We start from the raw sequence: 17162 nt of genomic DNA on the forward strand, positions 1-17162 counted from the left end.
TTATGACACTTAGATTTTATGGTGTAAGTGTTACTATCCATGTGAATCTGCCAAAACCATAATCATAGGACTAGGTTAGTGACAAATCCTAACTCATATGGATTGAACTTGTGCAATCTTAACTTCTTGCCACCCGGCAGCTCAAGGTCCTGCCACTGCTTCCAAGTAGTTATGCAAACAATTGAGAACATTTAGAACTCAAATATATAGCCAATTAACTAGAATGGGCACAAAAATGTCAACACGATAGGTTATAAACCTCTAGTTGTGTGCTAGTGATGAAACACAGGTTTTTGTTCTTGATTACTTCTTGAAAGCCTTTCAGGATCTTTTAGACTTCCACTGTCTCCTTAACGTATAAGACTTTCTTGTCAAATATTCAGGAGATAGTGTGGATTCTAATCAAGATAGACACTTCACACAATTGGCCTAAGTTGGTTTTTGTTTTATCCAAAACATCACAACTTACCAATTTAAAATGTACAAGAGTAGAAAACTTTTACTCTTACATTTGACAAGTGTTTTAAACCTTTCTTTAAGATATGTCACTCAAGTTACAATCTTAGAGTATAACTCTATGAATTGTTTTTAGAATGAAGTATGAATCATCTTCTTGATTTAACCACTTCAACAATTCATAACTCCTCTTCTTAATTATCAGAATGTACTTAGAGGATGAATTGTGATAAGGTCTCAAAATCATTAAGATGATCTTAAAACATGATACTGAAGTACTCTCCCATCTTTTCAGATTTGAGAAACTTTTATCCTTCTGCCTAATTTGATTCTTCTTATTCGTTCTGTCATACATTGAAAATATTTCCAATGCTTCAGAATTATACGTAAGCTTGTAAGTATAATCATATTTACTAAACCTTAGTAAATCATGATGAATAGTTTTATCCATCTTTTGTGATGGACTTTGACAAGTGCACAAGAAAGTGTACTTGATCCCTTAGTCATTCTCTTGACTCATACATCCATGTGAACAAGCAGTTAGTCTTAATTTTCCAATGCTCGAATGTTCTCGTTCATCATACTATACAACTTGCATGATTCCAAGTTTCTATCCAACTGAAACTTGGGTGATGAGAATCTTTCCTTATTTGGTAAATTTAATAACCATAAGTGTCTTATTTCTCTCATTATAGTCTATCCAAGTGCATGATGCCATGCAACCCAAATGGACCATGCCGGGTCGGGTCAAGTCTTACCAATTATAGTTATGGACTTAGACATTAATCCAACAGTCTCCCACTTGGATAAGTCTAAAACTATTATTGCGTATGACTTCAGGAACCAACTGGCAATCGTAGCTCTCAAAAGCTTCTGTCAAACTCTGACCTTGTCGATGAACTCTGACCTTTGTCAATGACTTGTCCATTAGATAAGGGATCATATATTCCTCCATTCTAGATATCATATGGACTGAGACATGGATTATAATCATTCTCCCTGTCCATTTGTTGTTTCCCGATTTCCGATTTATGATGACTGACTAATTGAACAAATCAAATCAGTCCTGGCCCGGCCGAGCACTTCCATTTGTCATCATCAAATCATCGAGGGGCCCACAGATATCGCTTTTATCCCGAAGGTAAAAGGAACGGATAAACTTCGACTCATATGGCTTGTTCTACTACTTATTGAATCATACACAAAGGCACGTTTTATAGCACCGAGTTACCGAATGCGTTTTCGTGCAATCAATGTACAACCAACTCATAGTAACAACTCATATCTCTAGGTTTGAAGAATATAAGATATTATCGTCTCATGATCACTCGTGATAAAATCCATGAAGTGATTCCAATGAGCGCGGGTTGAATCCAATACTCAGAACTTATGAGCACTCATGAGTGTTGTAGCCCTTTGTCCAACACCTTAGACCTCTACAAGCCAACCCATGACAGTCTTAATTCATATCTACTTCCAACATATGACCGACTGTGGATGGTTTGAATAACTTAGTCATTCCGGAAGAATAACCTAGTTTATTCGGGAAGTCAAAACATGCAAAGTGAAACACAATAATAATTGAATCCAATATGGTATCAACCCTTTGAACATAAATAAAACACCTTTTATTTATCACCATATGATTACACATTATTCATTGTATACTGTTTCAGCTATCAACCTTATTCTTGAATTTAAAACAATAGTTGTCCCATGCTCCAAGCATGTACACTATGTTTTTCTAAACACTAGTCATGCCATACACCAAGTATGCATACTATGTTTGTCTATGATCTTTACTTTGTGAACTAGATCAATTGAACATAACTTCAATGATTCGCTTTTCACACTCCCAAATCCTTACTGCAAATGCAAGAATTCCAAATTCATGCCATTTACTGAAATCTGTTAGATTCTAAACTTATATGCATTGATCCTCTTGTAATGATTATGCACAAAGTCATAAAGACTTGACAACAAACATTATAGAGCATTCCAAAGGAGATCAACTCCTTGGAAACATCCTTCTTGCATTAAGTTTCCTTAATCTTATACAGATTCAAAATTCTAACTTTGAAACATTTCCAGATTCCATTTTGACTATCACATCTGAACAAGAGTTGCCTCCTTACAGACTATGTCAGTATGGTCCTTCTAGAATTATCACTATACTTCCAACTGTCCTTGAGCACCCAATCTTTGGTAAACCTTAGATTGTCCTCGACAATTGTTTAATCCTTTTAGTCATATCCAGTTCTAAACCTTTTCCCTTCTTAATGCCCCAGGCATTTGGAAAATTTTAGAAAGGATGAATATAGCACATGTAATCGATCCTATATCCGAAGCATATGGGACACGATTCATGATGTCTCACATAAAGACTAAACCAGTCTTTTGCTATAATATTTCCACTTCTATTTGCCAAGTTCTCATAATTCAGATTATGAAAAGGGATGTCGTAATCATAATCGAATTTTAGAACGCAAATAATGGACCCATATACAGAATTTCCTTCTGTTGAGCCATTCCAACATGAAATTCATATATATATCCTTAACTAAATGATTAAAACCTCACGATCTAAGCTTATAGATTTGAGATGAAGCATAATTTCCTCTCCCTTAATTATAGCAAAACAACTTTTTCCCAATTGAAACTTTTGTTTTCTATAATTAACATTGCTAACTTGCAATACTTATCATAATTATCATGCTCCCACTAACATGATGATTATTAGCATAACACTTATGCTCCCACTAGCTTTGACATGTACTCAGAAATCAGCTGGACCTCTAGAAATCAATACTTCATTAACTTTCTTACCAAAGTTCAGATTTCTGATACTAGATTGTTTTGATAAGACTTTATCAAAATCATACACCTTCCCTTAGATAGCACACTTGTGTGTCTAAACAATTATGAAGAGGTATGCCGTAATCATAATGGTTAGACCTTTTTGCCATTTCTCACAAGTCCAAGTTAGTGTGCCGGTAAACCACACACGCTCCACTAACGACTTTGAGAATGCAAATATCACAATTGCTATCTAGATAAAATCTACTTAGTGAAAGTGTTTCCTCACCATCATTTTCATGAATCGGAGAGAAACCTTATGACACTTAGATTTGCTGGTGTATGTGTTCTTATCCATGTGAATTGTCAAAACCTTAGTCACAAGGTTAGGATAATGACAAATCCAAAACCATATTGATTGAACTCAATCTTAACTTCTTGCCACCTGGCAGCTCAAGGGCCTGCCATTTCTCCCAAGTTGTTGTGCAACACATTGAGACATCTAAGAACTCATATGCAAAGCCAACTTTAACTGGAATGGGCACAGAATATGTCAACACGATAGGTTATAAACCTCAAGTCGTGTGCTAGTGAAGAACTTCAGGTTCTATTCTTGATTAGTTCTTGAGACTTTTAAGACTCCCACTGTCCTCTTGACCTATAAGACTCCCTTGTCAAATATTCAAGAGATAGTGTGGATTCTAATCAAGACAAACACTTCGCACAATTGGTCTAAGTTGGTCTTTGTTTTATCCAAAACATCACAACTTACCAATTTCAAATGTACAAGAGTAGAAAACTTTTACTCTTACATTTGACAAGTCTTTTAAACCTTCTTTTGAGACATGTCACTCAAGTTACAATCTTGGAGTATGACTCTAAGACTTGTATTGGAACGAAGTATGACTCATCTTCTTGATTTAACCACTTCAACAATTCAAGTTCCTCTTCTTAGTCATAAGAATGCACTAAGATTTCCTTAGAGAACTAATTTTGATATGGTTTCTTAATCATTAAGATGATCACAAAAACTGATACTAAAGTACTCTCCCATCTTTTCAGATTTGAGAAACTTTTATCCTTCTGCCTAATTTGATTCTTCTTATTCGCTCTTCCATACATTGGAACCTTTTCCAATGTCTCAGAGTTACACTTAAGCTTGTAAGTATAATCATATTTACTGAGCTTTAGTAAACTACGACGAATAGTCTTATCAATCTTTTATGGAGGACTTAATCAGTGCACAAGAATGTGTACTCGATCCCTTAGTCCATTACTTGACTCACACATCCATGTGAACGAGTAATTAGTATTAATTTTTCCAATACTTGAAAGTTCTCATTCATCATGCAATACAACTTGCGTGATTCCGAGTCCCGGTCAAATTGAAACTTGGTTGATGAGAATCTTTCCTTATTTGGTAAATTTTGACATTACCACAAATGAAAGAATCAAATTCATATTTCCACTCTTGCTCTTAATGGAATCATATAAGCAACAATTTTTCCTCAAATGCCATTGTAAGGATATTTTAAAATAAATAAAATCAAAAATTTTTCTTTTATTTTAAAACTTTGCGGAAAAAACTTATCCTTACAATCCATATGAAAACTTGTTGTTAGCTATTCCTAAGTAATATCTCATAACTCCTAAGAAATAGCTCAAGAATCCGATCTTCAAACTATGCGATAGAAATCCATCTACGCGATCAGATTCAGCATATTCTTTCTTTAAGTTCCTTTACTTTTTCTTTGATTCTTAAAACATCACCATGTGACCCAGTCACATCATGTATCAAGAATCTCATAATAGAAACTTAACAGAGTTAGATAGTGGAATTTACCTGAAGTAGAGTCAAACTTATTGACTTTAACATCCTTAGGTAAATTTGGCAGATTCGTAACCAATTTCCCTTCCTTTGGAAATATAAACATATGGACCCTTTGATAATAGTACACGGGACTATCACAGACTTAGCTTTTCTCTTTACCATTTGGTCAACCGAGTTGACTATGGCCGATCCCTTTCCACTAGGAAGAGAATGCTTTTCTGGATTTCCTGTGTCACAATTGTTAATGTCCATCAAGTTTTAAGGAATTTGATCTTAACAAATAGATAAGATGATTAAGGGTCTTGTCATAGTCTATTTCATAGGTGTCCCAAAGGAACTCACTATGTGACTTAGAAAGTGATTGAACCACCAACTTTCTCAAGACTTTGACACCCAACTCTCCCGGCTTGTCAATATGTGACTACATCTCCAAGATGTGTTCACACCTAAACCTTGCCTTGCCAATAAGGCTTGAGTGACCTTAAACTTGTCAAGAACTTGTGGGTTAGGGAGATTAGTTGGAGGATGAGAAAGAAGTATGATATCCATGGGACATCATCTTCATTAGGAAACCTTGTTTCAAGAGATTTGGGAAGATCATAAATGTCTAAACCAGATATCTTTTGGGAGACATTCTAGATAGTTGATCTTAAGTCCTTAATATGACACCCAATATGAAATATTAAGGCTAGGACCCAACAAACTATTTTATAACTTAGAAGAGGTATGCCGTAATCCAAGCTATAAAATATTTGAAGGTAGGTGAATGACGATTCACCAATTTCCACCAAGATAAACGAAATGTATTATTAGGTTTTAATTGGTTTTGAAACTCCTAGATCTTTGAGATTCATTGAACTGTTCAAAGGCATGTTTCAATCTCGAGTGTGCCCTTCAGGTTTTGTGACTGGGATGCCGAGGATCACAAAACAAGGTGTGAAGTAACCATGCAAATTACTTGGTACCCTTAAGTGTTTACCCCTTAATCGATGTGTCGGTTAACCACACACGCTCCATCGATACTGTGATAAACATTAAGTTACCCTTTGCCTATCTTGTTAAATACGCGTTAGTGTGCCGATTAACCACACACGCTCCACTAACCGACTTAAACAAAGTGCAAAGTGTAATTTCATGGATTAGCACCTTATTCACATTTTTCCTAAGTAACTAAGATTGGGTATTATTAAGAGTTTAGTTACTTAGTATTTATCATTAATACTTTTAATGAAGGGAGAATTATAGTCCTATCAAACCCGTTCGGCTAACGACCCTCCACCAGTCAAGCAAGCGGTGGGTGAGAGTGGACACCCATTAAGTTGCCATTTTATAGGCAACAACCTTATACCCACCTTATAGACCGACTTCGTGAATGAGGCGTACTAGCGGTAAGACTGACTTTACTCTTATACATATATATTATTAGCTTATAATATTATAAAGTACAAGGGTTGAATTTTAACTCTTAAAATTCTAAGGGCAAACTTGGAATTAAGGTATTCATAAGTGAAAACTTTACAACTTCCAAAACTTGAGGGCAAGTTTTGAAACTATTCAAAACTAATTAATTCCATAAATTGAGGACAAGTTATGGAAGACTTTAAACTGATAAAAGAATTACTTTTCTTTATTTTATAACTTATGAAATTAATTAAGGTTACATTTTATTTATTTATTTATTAATTAAGTGACTCTTGAACCTCCATAACTTAAGGACAAGACTCTTCATCTTTTGTAACCATTGCCAACTTTTATGAGTTTTATGAAACTTAAATGTGACTTTTCATATAACTTGAGGACAAGTTACAAAAACACATTTTAGAATCAACTCTTAGATTAATTTAGATTGAAAACAACTATTTCACTCAACTTTTCTATTAATCTAAGCAACTCATAAGAACAAGATAATTCAAATCAAACTTTTTCATGTAATTAGTCTAACACTTTAAACCAATACAAAACATGAATCTATTGACAATTATCTTTGAAAATGGATTAGCATGAACATTACCACATCAAAAACAAGTCTATAAGTTCAAAAACAACTAAGGGTAATGCTCCTAGTCCATTTCTAGCCAAAAACCTCGAAAATATGCTGTCTGGGGGTCCAACTCGTCGAGTGCATGAACCAACTCGGTAAGTTGGATCGAATTGATCACATTTTTGGCATGGACTCGCCGAGTCCTCTGATGGACTCGCCGAGTCTGATGATCAGACAGCAACAAATTCGTTTTTTTCAGCTTCTATTGCAGGTATAACAAGAAAATAAGCCTAGGCTCTGATACCACTGTTGGGTTTTGAGCATTCTAACACTCCTAAGTGTACATGCAACCATAAATACCTTGGATCTATGTTTTCTCTATTATACATGCAAATAAGAACTTCCAAGGTATTATCCTAATCTAGCATACAAAACAATGACTATAGCAAGATAGAATACATACCTCTTTGATGTAGAAAGTCTTCATGAAGCTTGAGTGCCTAGTGCCCCAAGTGTGACACCTCAAATGGTTCACACAACACCAAATACACATGGAATGACTTGAGAGAAATCTACATTCATAAAAATCGGCTAGCCCTTTTACTTCACCCTAGTGGCCGATTTTGGTCAAGAATAAGATGCTTATATAGTTAGGGTTACACCATGTAAACCCTAATTAACATGGCCTTTCATTTCCATGATCCATGGGTACAAATACACCATGGAGCATCCATGGACCATCCTATGGGTTTTAGCCCAACTTGATTATCCATGGAGCATTAGCCCACTATACAAGTATGGATGATTTGCACAATCAACCCATATATTTAATTAGTCTTCTTTTGATCACTTAATTAATCCTAGATTAATTCTTGATCAATACTAATTAAATAATCTTATTATTCTTATTATTAATATACTAGAACTTATAATATATTAATAACCATAAGTGTCTTATTTCTCTCATTATAGTCTATCCAAGTGCATGATGCCATGCAACCCAAATGGACCATGCCGGGTCGGGTCAAGTCTTACCAATTATAGTTATGGACTTAGACATTAATCCAACAGTCTCCCACTTGGATAAGTCTAAAACTATTATTGCGTATGACTTCAGGAACCAACTGGCAATCGTAGCTCTCAAAAGCTTCTGTCAAACTCTGACCTTGTCGATGAACTCTGACCTTTGTCAATGACTTGTCCATTAGATAAGGGATCATATATTCCTCCATTCTAGATATCATATGGACTGAGACATGGATTATAATCATTCTCTCTGTCCATTTGTTGTTTCCCGATTTCCGATTTATGATGACTGACTAATTGAACAAATCAAATCAGTCCTGGCCCGGCCGAGCACTTCCATTTGTCATCATCAAATCATCGAGGGGCCCACAGATATCGCTTTTATCCCGAAGGTAAAAGGAACGGATAAACTTCGACTCATATGGCTTGTTCTACTACTTATTGAATCATACACAAAGGCACGTTTTATAGCACCGAGTTACCGAATGCGTTTTCGTGCAATCAATGTACAACCAACTCATAGTAACAACTCATATCTCTAGGTTTGAAGAATATAAGATATTATCGTCTCATGATCACTCGTGATAAAATCCATGAAGTGATTCCAATGAGCGCGGGTTGAATCCAATACTCAGAACTTATGAGCACTCATGAGTGTTGTAGCCCTTTGTCCAACACCTTAGACCTCTACAAGCCAACCCATGACAGTCTTAATTCATATCTACTTCCAACATATGACCGACTGTGGATGGTTTGAATAACTTAGTCATTCCGGAAGAATAACCTAGTTTATTCGGGAAGTCAAAACATGCAAAGTGAAACACAATAATAATTGAATCCAATATGGTATCAACCCTTTGAACATAAATAAAACACCTTTTATTTATCACCATATGATTACACATTATTCATTGTATACTGTTTCAGCTATCAACCTTATTCTTGAATTTAAAACAATAGTTGTCCCATGCTCCAAGCATGTACACTATGTTTTTCTAAACACTAGTCATGCCATACACCAAGTATGCATACTATGTTTGTCTATGATCTTTACTTTGTGAACTAGATCAATTGAACATAACTTCAATGATTCGCTTTTCACACTCCCAAATCCTTACTGCAAATGCAAGAATTCCAAATTCATGCCATTTACTGAAATCTGTTAGATTCTAAACTTATATGCATTGATCCTCTTGTAATGATTATGCACAAAGTCATAAAGACTTGACAACAAACATTATAGAGCATTCCAAAGGAGATCAACTCCTTGGAAACATCCTTCTTGCATTAAGTTTCCTTAATCTTATACAGATTCAAAATTCTAACTTTGAAACATTTCCAGATTCCATTTTGACTATCACATCTGAACAAGAGTTGCCTCCTTACAGACTATGTCAGTATGGTCCTTCTAGAATTATCACTATACTTCCAACTGTCCTTGAGCACCCAATCTTTGGTAAACCTTAGATTGTCCTCGACAATTGTTTAATCCTTTTAGTCATATCCAGTTCTAAACCTTTTCCCTTCTTAATGCCCCAGGCATTTGGAAAATTTTAGAAAGGATGAATATAGCACATGTAATCGATCCTATATCCGAAGCATATGGGACACGATTCATGATGTCTCACATAAAGACTAAACCAGTCTTTTGCTATAATATTTCCACTTCTATTTGCCAAGTTCTCATAATTCAGATTATGAAAAGGGATGTCGTAATCATAATCGAATTTTAGAACGCAAATAATGGACCCATATACAGAATTTCCTTCTGTTGAGCCATTCCAACATGAAATTCATATATATATCCTTAACTAAATGATTAAAACCTCACGATCTAAGCTTATAGATTTGAGATGAAGCATAATTTCCTCTCCCTTAATTATAGCAAAACAACTTTTTCCCAATTGAAACTTTTGTTTTCTATAATTAACATTGCTAACTTGCAATACTTATCATAATTATCATGCTCCCACTAACATGATGATTATTAGCATAACACTTATGCTCCCACTAGCTTTGACATGTACTCAGAAATCAGCTGGACCTCTAGAAATCAATACTTCATTAACTTTCTTACCAAAGTTCAGATTTCTGATACTAGATTGTTTTGATAAGACTTTATCAAAATCATACACCTTCCCTTAGATAGCACACTTGTGTGTCTAAACAATTATGAAGAGGTATGCCGTAATCATAATGGTTAGACCTTTTTGCCATTTCTCACAAGTCCAAGTTAGTGTGCCGGTAAACCACACACGCTCCACTAACGACTTTGAGAATGCAAATATCACAATTGCTATCTAGATAAAATCTACTTAGTGAAAGTGTTTCCTCACCATCATTTTCATGAATCGGAGAGAAACCTTATGACACTTAGATTTGCTGGTGTATGTGTTCTTATCCATGTGAATTGTCAAAACCTTAGTCACAAGGTTAGGATAATGACAAATCCAAAACCATATTGATTGAACTCAATCTTAACTTCTTGCCACCTGGCAGCTCAAGGGCCTGCCATTTCTCCCAAGTTGTTGTGCAACACATTGAGACATCTAAGAACTCATATGCAAAGCCAACTTTAACTGGAATGGGCACAGAATATGTCAACACGATAGGTTATAAACCTCAAGTCGTGTGCTAGTGAAGAACTTCAGGTTCTATTCTTGATTAGTTCTTGAGACTTTTAAGACTCCCACTGTCCTCTTGACCTATAAGACTCCCTTGTCAAATATTCAAGAGATAGTGTGGATTCTAATCAAGACAAACACTTCGCACAATTGGTCTAAGTTGGTCTTTGTTTTATCCAAAACATCACAACTTACCAATTTCAAATGTACAAGAGTAGAAAACTTTTACTCTTACATTTGACAAGTCTTTTAAACCTTCTTTTGAGACATGTCACTCAAGTTACAATCTTGGAGTATGACTCTAAGACTTGTATTGGAACGAAGTATGACTCATCTTCTTGATTTAACCACTTCAACAATTCAAGTTCCTCTTCTTAGTCATAAGAATGCACTAAGATTTCCTTAGAGAACTAATTTTGATATGGTTTCTTAATCATTAAGATGATCACAAAAACTGATACTAAAGTACTCTCCCATCTTTTCAGATTTGAGAAACTTTTATCCTTCTGCCTAATTTGATTCTTCTTATTCGCTCTTCCATACATTGGAACCTTTTCCAATGTCTCAGAGTTACACTTAAGCTTGTAAGTATAATCATATTTACTGAGCTTTAGTAAACTACGACGAATAGTCTTATCAATCTTTTATGGAGGACTTAATCAGTGCACAAGAATGTGTACTCGATCCCTTAGTCCATTACTTGACTCACACATCCATGTGAACGAGTAATTAGTATTAATTTTTCCAATACTTGAAAGTTCTCATTCATCATGCAATACAACTTGCGTGATTCCGAGTCCCGGTCAAATTGAAACTTGGTTGATGAGAATCTTTCCTTATTTGGTAAATTTTGACATTACCACAAATGAAAGAATCAAATTCATATTTCCACTCTTGCTCTTAATGGAATCATATAAGCAACAATTTTTCCTCAAATGCCATTGTAAGGATATTTTAAAATAAATAAAATCAAAAATTTTTCTTTTATTTTAAAACTTTGCGGAAAAAACTTATCCTTACAATCCATATGAAAACTTGTTGTTAGCTATTCCTAAGTAATATCTCATAACTCCTAAGAAATAGCTCAAGAATCCGATCTTCAAACTATGCGATAGAAATCCATCTACGCGATCAGATTCAGCATATTCTTTCTTTAAGTTCCTTTACTTTTTCTTTGATTCTTAAAACATCACCATGTGACCCAGTCACATCATGTATCAAGAATCTCATAATAGAAACTTAACAGAGTTAGATAGTGGAATTTACCTGAAGTAGAGTCAAACTTATTGACTTTAACATCCTTAGGTAAATTTGGCAGATTCGTAACCAATTTCCCTTCCTTTGGCAATATAAACATATGGACCCTTTGATAATAGTACACGGGACTATCACAGACTTAGCTTTTCTCTTTACCATTTGGTCAACCGAGTTGACTATGGCCGATCCCTTTCCACTAGGAAGAGAATGCTTTTCTGGATTTCCTGTGTCACAATTGTTAATGTCCATCAAGTTTTAAGGAATTTGATCTTAACAAATAGATAAGATGATTAAGGGTCTTGTCATAGTCTATTTCATAGGTGTCCCAAAGGAACTCACTATGTGACTTAGAAAGTGATTGAACCACCAACTTTCTCAAGACTTTGACACCCAACTCTCCCGGCTTGTCAATATGTGACTACATCTCCAAGATGTGTTCACACCTAAACCTTGCCTTGCCAATAAGGCTTGAGTGACCTTAAACTTGTCAAGAACTTGTGGGTTAGGGAGATTAGTTGGAGGATGAGAAAGAAGTATGATATCCATGGGACATCATCTTCATTAGGAAACCTTGTTTCAAGAGATTTGGGAAGATCATAAATGTCTAAACCAGATATCTTTTGGGAGACATTCTAGATAGTTGATCTTAAGTCCTTAATATGACACCCAATATGAAATATTAAGGCTAGGACCCAACAAACTATTTTATAACTTAGAAGAGGTATGCCGTAATCCAAGCTATAAAATATTTGAAGGTAGGTGAATGACGATTCACCAATTTCCACCAAGATAAACGAAATGTATTATTAGGTTTTAATTGGTTTTGAAACTCCTAGATCTTTGAGATTCATTGAACTGTTCAAAGGCATGTTTCAATCTCGAGTGTGCCCTTCAGGTTTTGTGACTGGGATGCCGAGGATCACAAAACAAGGTGTGAAGTAACCATGCAAATTACTTGGTACCCTTAAGTGTTTACCCCTTAATCGATGTGTCGGTTAACCACACACGCTCCATCGATACTGTGATAAACATTAAGTTACCCTTTGCCTATCTTGTTAAATACGCGTTAGTGTGCCGATTAACCACACACGCTCCACTAACCGACTTAAACAAAGTGCAAAGTGTAATTTCATGGATTAGCACCTTATTCACATTTTTCCTAAGTAACTAAGATTGGGTATTATTAAGAGTTTAGTTACTTAGTATTTATCATTAATACTTTTAATGAAGGGAGAATTATAGTCCTATCAAACCCGTTCGGCTAACGACCCTCCACCAGTCAAGCAAGCGGTGGGTGAGAGTGGACACCCATTAAGTTGCCATTTTATAGGCAACAACCTTATACCCACCTTATAGACCGACTTCGTGAATGAGGCGTACTAGCGGTAAGACTGACTTTACTCTTATACATATATATTATTAGCTTATAATATTATAAAGTATAAGGGTTGAATTTTAACTCTTAAAATTCTAAGGGCAAACTTGGAATTAAGGTATTCATAAGTGAAAACTTTACAACTTCCAAAACTTGAGGGCAAGTTTTGAAACTATTCAAAACTAATTAATTCCATAAATTGAGGACAAGTTATGGAAGACTTTAAACTGATAAAAGAATTACTTTTCTTTATTTTATAACTTATGAAATTAATTAAGGTTACATTTTATTTATTTATTTATTAATTAAGTGACTCTTGAACCTCCATAACTTAAGGACAAGACTCTTCATCTTTTGTAACCATTGCCAACTTTTATGAGTTTTATGAAACTTAAATGTGACTTTTCATATAACTTGAGGACAAGTTACAAAAACACATTTTAGAATCAACTCTTAGATTAATTTAGATTGAAAACAACTATTTCACTCAACTTTTCTATTAATCTAAGCAACTCATAAGAACAAGATAATTCAAATCAAACTTTTTCATGTAATTAGTCTAACACTTTAAACCAATACAAAACATGAATCTATTGACAATTATCTTTGAAAATGGATTAGCATGAACATTACCACATCAAAAACAAGTCTATAAGTTCAAAAACAACTAAGGGTAATGCTCCTAGTCCATTTCTAGCCAAAAACCTCGAAAATATGTTGTCTGGGGGTCCAACTCGTCGAGTGCATGAACCAACTCGGTAAGTTGGATCGAATTGATCACATTTTTGGCATGGACTCGCCGAGTCCTCTGATGGACTCGCCGAGTCTGATGATCAGACAGCAACAAATTCGTTTTTTTCAGCTTCTATTGCAGGTATAACAAGAAAATAAGCCTAGGCTCTGATACCACTGTTGGGTTTTGAGCATTCTAACACTCCTAAGTGTACATGCAACCATAAATACCTTGGATCTATGTTTTCTCTATTATACATGCAAATAAGAACTTCCAAGGTATTATCCTAATCTAGCATACAAAACAATGACTATAGCAAGATAGAATACATACCTCTTTGATGTAGAAAGTCTTCATGAAGCTTGAGTGCCTAGTGCCCCAAGTGTGACACCTCAAATGGTTCACACAACACCAAATACACATGGAATGACTTGAGAGAAATCTACACTCATAAAAATCGGCTAGCCCTTTTACTTCACCCTAGTGGCCGATTTTGGTCAAGAATAAGATGCTTATATAGTTAGGGTTACACCATGTAAACCCTAATTAACATGGCCTTTCATTTCCATGATCCATGGGTACAAATACACCATGGAGCATCCATGGACCATCCTATGGGTTTTAGCCCAACTTGATTATCCATGGAGCATTAGCCCACTATACAAGTATGGATGATTTGCACAATCAACCCATATATTTAATTAGTCTTCTTTTGATCACTTAATTAATCCTAGATTAATTCTTGATCAATACTAATTAAATAATCTTATTATTCTTATTATTAATATACTAGAACTTATAATATATTAATAACCATAAGTGTCTTATTTCTCTCATTATAGTCTATCCAAGTGCATGATGCCATGCAACCCAAATGGACCATGCCGGGTCGGGTCAAGTCTTACCAATTATAGTTATGGACTTAGACATTAATCCAACAGTCTCCCACTTGGATAAGTCTAAAACTATTATTTCGTATGACTTCAGGAACCAACTGGCAATCGTAGCTCTCAAAAGCTTCTGTCAAACTCTGACCTTGTCGATGAACTCTGACCTTTGTCAATGACTTGTCCATTAGATAAGGGATCATATATTCCTCCATTCTAGATATCATATGGACTGAGACATGGATTATAATCATTCTCTCTGTCCATTTGTTGTTTCCCGATTTCCGATTTATGATGACTGACTAATTGAACAAATCAAATCAGTCCTGGCCCGGCCGAGCACTTCCATTTGTCATCATCAAATCATCGAGGGGCCCACAGATATCGCTTTTATCCCGAAGGTAAAAGGAACGGATAAACTTCGACTCATATGGCTTGTTCTACTACTTATTGAATCATACACAAAGGCACGTTTTATAGCACCGAGTTACCGAATGCGTTTTCGTGCAATCAATGTACAACCAACTCATAGTAACAACTCATATCTCTAGGTTTGAAGAATATAAGATATTATCGTCTCATGATCACTCGTGATAAAATCCATGAAGTGATTCCAATGAGCGCGGGTTGAATCCAATACTCAGAACTTATGAGCACTCATGAGTGTTGTAGCCCTTTGTCCAACACCTTAGACCTCTACAAGCCAACCCATGACAGTCTTAATTCATATCTACTTCCAACATATGACCGACTGTGGATGGTTTGAATAACTTAGTCATTCCGGAAGAATAACCTAGTTTATTCGGGAAGTCAAAACATGCAAAGTGAAACACAATAATAATTGAATCCAATATGGTATCAACCCTTTGAACATAAATAAAACACCTTTTATTTATCACCATATGATTACACATTATTCATTGTATACTGTTTCAGCTATCAACCTTATTCTTGAATTTAAAACAATAGTTGTCCCATGCTCCAAGCATGTACACTATGTTTTTCTAAACACTAGTCATGCCATACACCAAGTATGCATACTATGTTTGTCTATGATCTTTACTTTGTGAACTAGATCAATTGAACATAACTTCAATGATTCGCTTTTCACACTCCCAAATCCTTACTGCAAATGCAAGAATTCCAAATTCATGCCATTTACTGAAATCTGTTAGATTCTAAACTTATATGCATTGATCCTCTTGTAATGATTATGCACAAAGTCATAAAGACTTGACAACAAACATTATAGAGCATTCCAAAGGAGATCAACTCCTTGGAAACATCCTTCTTGCATTAAGTTTCCTTAATCTTATACAGATTCAAAATTCTAACTTTGAAACATTTCCAGATTCCATTTTGACTATCACATCTGAACAAGAGTTGCCTCCTTACAGACTATGTCAGTATGGTCCTTCTAGAATTATCACTATACTTCCAACTGTCCTTGAGCACCCAATCTTTGGTAAACCTTAGATTGTCCTCGACAATTGTTTAATCCTTTTAGTCATATCCAGTTCTAAACCTTTTCCCTTCTTAATGGCCCAGGCATTTGGAAAATTTTAGAAAGGATGAATATAGCACATGTAATCGATCCTATATCCGAAGCATATGGGACACGATTCATGATGTCTCACATAAAGACTAAACCAGTCTTTTGCTATAATATTTCCACTTCTATTTGCCAAGTTCTCATAATTCAGATTATGAAAAGGGATGCAGTAATCATAATCGAATTTTAGAACACAAATAATGGACCCATATACAGAATTTCCTTATGTTGAGCCATTCCAACATGAAATTCATATATATCCTTGACTAAATGATTAAAACCTCACGATCTAAGCTTATAGATTTGAGATGAAGCATAATTTCCTCTCCCTTAATTATAGCAAAACAACTTTTTCCCAATTGAAACTTTTGTTTTCTATAATTAACATTGCTAACTTGCAATACTTATCATAATTATCATGCTCCCACTAACATGATGATTATTAGCATAACACTTATGCTCCCACTAGCTTTGACATGTACTCAGAAATCAGCTGGACCTCTAGAAATCAATACTTCATTGACTTTCTTACCAAAGTTCAGATTTCTGATACTAGATTGTTTTGATAAGACTTTATCAAAATCATACACCTTCCCTTAGATAGCACACTTGTGTGTCTAAACAATTATGAAGAGGTATGTCGT

Source organism: Lactuca serriola, chromosome 3, assembly GCF_051521515.1.
Source record: "Lactuca serriola cultivar US96UC23 chromosome 3, Lser_US96UC23_V15, whole genome shotgun sequence".
NCBI classification, from domain to species: domain Eukaryota; kingdom Viridiplantae; phylum Streptophyta; class Magnoliopsida; order Asterales; family Asteraceae; genus Lactuca; species Lactuca serriola.